A 4,681-nucleotide genomic window follows, 5' to 3' on the forward strand; every position below is an offset into this window, starting at 1 on the left:
CCAAGATCCATCAGACATCAGCAATGATATCCCTCCTTCCACAGCCTCTTCTGAATCCAGCTTGAACCTATGGAAGTTCTCTGTCAATGTATGCTTGCAGCTATTCTATATTACCTTAAGTAAAACTTTACTCGCATGAGATATCAAAGAGATTGTCCAATGATTTCCACATTTTGTTGGGTCACCTCTCTTTGGAATGGTCACAAATACGGATCCCTTCCGATCAGTGTGCCAGATAGTTGTCTTCCAAGTTTCTTGGCAGAGATGAATGAGTGCCTACTGTGCCACCTCACTTTCTTGAAAGATTTCCATTTTTATTCCATCAATTCCTGGTGCCTCGTTTTTTGCCAATTCCTTCCATCACCTTGGACTTGTTCCTTCAGTATCATTGACTCTTGATCATACGCTACCTCTTGAAATTGCTGAACATGAACCATTTCCTTTTGGTACAGTGACTGTGTATTCCTTTCATCTTCTTTTGATGCTTTCTGCATCATTCAATAATTTGCCAAGAGAATCTTTCAATAACGAAAGTTGACGCTTGAATTTTTCCTTCAGTTTCCCCCCCTTGAGAAACGCTGAGCGTGTTCTTCCTCATTGGTTTTCTGATTCCAGATCTTTGCACATTTTATTTTTATAATTGGCTTTATCTTCTCGAGCTGGTCTTTGAAATTATCTGTTTAGCTCTTGTACCTCCTTCATTTCTTCCACTGCTTTAGCATCTCTATGGTGGAGAGCAAGTTTCAGTGTCTCTTCTGAATCCGTTTTGACCTTTTCTTTCATTTTTGTTTTCTTAATGACTTTTTGTTTTCTTCCTGTATGATGTTCTTGATTTCATCTCACAACTCTTCTGGTCTTCTGTCTTTAATGTTTAATGTATCAAATCTGTATTAAATTTTGAAATCAGAGAGTAAGAGGTTTCCAACCTTATTCTTCTTCTTAAGCAGTGCTTTGCTTATCCTTGGTCTCTTTCCTTTACATATAAAGTTTATAATAGTTTTTTTTTTTTTTAATTTTTTATGTCTTTGAAGAACGTCATTGGAATCTTAATTTGGATTGAATTATATGTGTAAATTGCTTTTGACGATATTGATATTTATACAATGTTAAGTTATCCTATCCAGGAGCATTATACTTACTTCCACTTTTCTAAGTCTCTTTTGGTTTCTTGTAGTAGTGTTTTGTAGTTTTGTTTGTATAGGATCTTTGTTTCTCTGGTTACATTTATTTCTAGATGTCTCATCCCTTGGGTTGTTATTGTACATAGTATTGCTTTCCTAATATCCTTTTCAGCGCCGTCATTATTAGTATAGAGGAATCCATGTGATTTTTGTATGGTGACTTTATACCCTGCCACTTTGCTTAATCTTCCAATGAGATCTAGTAGCTTTTTTCCTGAGTCTTTGTGGTTTTCTAATTATAGGATCATATTGACTGCAAATAGAGAGACTATTACTTGCTCTTTGCCATTTTTTTTTTAATGTTTTATTGTGAGTTATGTGATAGTTTACATGGGAGAACATCAGTTTTACATTCATTCTATCGTATATCTTTTCAATGCCATGGTTACAATCCCCTCCATGCATCATCAACCAACCAAAGGGTATACACTACAAGTCTGTCCCCTGATCGTCAGCACACAGCCCCTTTCCCTCTCTGTAGCTAAAGTCCCCAGCTGCTCCATCTCTCCACGTCATCATCTCTGCCTCCATCTTAGGCATCACTGCTTCTCTGGGTAGGGTCCCACTCTCTGCTTTTCTTCCTTGATGGTTTCAGGGACCTCCACTCCTAGACTGAAATTTTAATCACTCCCCTCCTTGCTACAAAATGTCTACCTTTACATTTCCAACACTCACAATCAGTCCTGATAACAATTATTCACTATTGTATCATAAGAGACCTATCTGCATTTCAGATGTGCAACATTACAATTTTTTATGTAATGGAAGCATATCATATCGTCATGAACCACACCTTTTCCTGTGATACCAAAAGTAAAGTTTCGATGGCATACACTTCTCATTCCTACTTTCTTGGTGCCTTTCCTCCTTTCATAATGGGCATTGTTTTCCCCGTGTGTATTCTATATGGCCTGATTGAATGTCCATTTAGATTATGGATTGGTTTCACTTGATATGTATTCCCATCTATTTCAACGCCATAGGATTCCGTAACTTCTTGTATAGCCTCATCAATGTCTCACAGAGGAACATCAATTCCAGCACACTTTATTCCAGTGTTAGTGGCATCTTTTACAGCTTTTGATAATGTATCATATTTGGAATTAAACTTGGTTATAAAAGCACAATCCACAATCCTACCATTAATGTGTGTTCCAAAGTCTATCTTACAGATGTCATCATACTATAACACTGTTGTTTTACTGGCATTGGGAGGATAGTGGGCTGCACAGTTCTTGAGAGAACACTCAGCAGAAAATGCTAGACCTGCGTTCAAGCCATTCTCTTTGATTAGTTTGTATGAACAGTCTTCCAACTTTTCACATATTTCTATCATTTTCATCCCAGGCTTGATCCAGCTCATAACATATTTTCTAACTTGTCGATGCCCTTCTGCAGCTTCTTGAAAATCATTCCAAATCTATTCACTGGCTTGTTCTAATGCTTTCTTTTCTTCACTTGTGTTCTCTAAGCAGCTGTTCACCCATCTTGTGTGCGTGGGTACTTGCACTCTTTTCCTTTGGGGAAACTGGTCACATATTGGAACTGGGGGAAGATCTGTTTGAACTTTTGGTCCTTTCTTTTCCTTCTTTTTCTTGCTAGTTATTCCATCTCCATCACCATCTTAATCATCACCATCTCTTTCTTTCTTTCCAGCACTTGTCTTTCCAATTGTTTTGCTACCTCATCAACTGAGGCTCCTGATTCTTTCTCAGTTTCTTTTCCTGCAGCTGACCCTTTACTCTTCTTCTTCAGTCTTTTTCTTGACTGCCTCCTTATTCGTAGAGGCAGCTCCCTCCTCCCTGTCATCTGAGTCAAAGTCACCATTCAGGTGCCCCCCGGGGTGGCTGCCACCATCACCCTCACCATGTTGCCTGAGAGAGTATGAGTGAGTGAGCTAGCCATACATCTTGATTGAAAGTTTTATCAATTTCAGACTTTACCAGTTGGCAGAATTCAAATTCATCATCACTGGTTTTAGTGGATGGTTGATAAATTTGAATAATATTGATGTTAATTAGTCTTCCTTACTGTTGTTGTTGTTAAGTGCTTTAGAGTTGGTTCTAACCCATAGTGACTGTTTAGGGTTTTCAAGGAGCAGCTAGTGAGCTTGAACCACTGACCTTGCAGTTCCAAGCAACTTCACAGTTCAGCACATTAACCCACAGTACCACACCAGGAGTTCAGTCTTTCTTATAGGAATATGAATATTATCCTATGACAGACAGCATTTCACTTCCAGATTGATCTTGAAATGCTGCTTTTGATGATGAACACTAGGCTATTCCCTCATTTTTTTATTTTTTTTTTTTTGGTTCCTGGTATATTAAATCATGATAGTCAGATTTATAATGGCCAATAATAGTACATTTCAACACACCAGTGCATTGTCTATCAATCTTTCTGAGTTCCATTTCATTCTTTTCAACTTCTAATTTACTATTTCAACACTTTGTATATTCTATGTTCTTATTATTAATACATGTTTGCAGCTATTTCTCCTAATTTTAAGTTGTTCCCATTAACAAATGAGGGACTGAAAGCTTTACTTCTTTCTTGTCATCACAATCAAGTATACTATGAGGAAGCAGGTCTTCCCAAGTTGTATTTTGATTGCCTTCCAAGTTGTATTTTGAAGGCTCATCTTATGGTACGTTATCTGGCAATATTCTGCTACTACTCAGAACGTTTCAATATTAAATGTTCTAGTGCTATCTGACAATGTTCCACAGATACTCCTAAGGTTTTCAGTGGTTAAACATTCAGAAATATTCCATTTCTTCTTCTTCCTAGTGGGTCTTAATCTGGAAGCTCACTGAAAACTGTTCAACATGGATGATTCTATTGGTATATAAAATACTGGTGATATAGGTTCCAGCATCACAGCAAGCCACCACAGTACAACAACTGACAGATGTGCTGGAGGAGTAGTATTAATATTAATAAAAAACGGGATCTTGTGACACTGAGCGACGCCATCTGACGAACAGTTCACGCAAACCCGGTCCCCACCACACTCCAAGCACAGTCCCTGTCCCTCAGACACACCGAACTCCACCCCCCTGACGCTCTGCCCCTCGACGCGATGTACCCCAGCCCCGCCCCCCCGACACACTGAGTGACGCCCTCCGATGCACCGCTCGTGCAAACCCAGTCCCTGCCACACTCCAAGTGCAGGCCCTGCCCACTGACACACCAAGTGTGCCAGCCACACCTCCTCAAAGAACCGCACGCACACCAGCCACGCCCTGACACACTGTGCCCGCTTGCCCACCGCAGCCTCCATGTAGACAAAACCTAACCACACCTAATACATTATAGAGAAAACAAGAGGCGCCTATCTCCTGATTGTATCAATAATAATTATAATCATGCCCAACAAGAAACAATTAACATTATTGAAACATCCAAAAGCAGAATAGAACAGCAGATACAAATGAGCTGGAGATGGACAAAGGTATTATAGAGGAGGAAGAGCGGGTTCTGGATTTCCCTGAGAG

General features: G+C 39.4%; 1 pseudogene; it reads right to left on the reverse strand.

Moving 5' to 3' along the window:
- Window positions 1-1,900: 1,900 nt before the first annotated feature.
- LOC102827677 lies at window positions 1,901-4,467 on the reverse strand (annotated as a pseudogene).
- Window positions 4,468-4,681: the final 214 nt, after the last annotated feature.

The sequence above is a fragment of the Chrysochloris asiatica genome, unplaced genomic scaffold (genome assembly GCF_000296735.1).
Source record: "Chrysochloris asiatica unplaced genomic scaffold, ChrAsi1.0 scaffold00131, whole genome shotgun sequence".
NCBI classification, from domain to species: Eukaryota; Metazoa; Chordata; class Mammalia; order Afrosoricida; family Chrysochloridae; genus Chrysochloris; species Chrysochloris asiatica.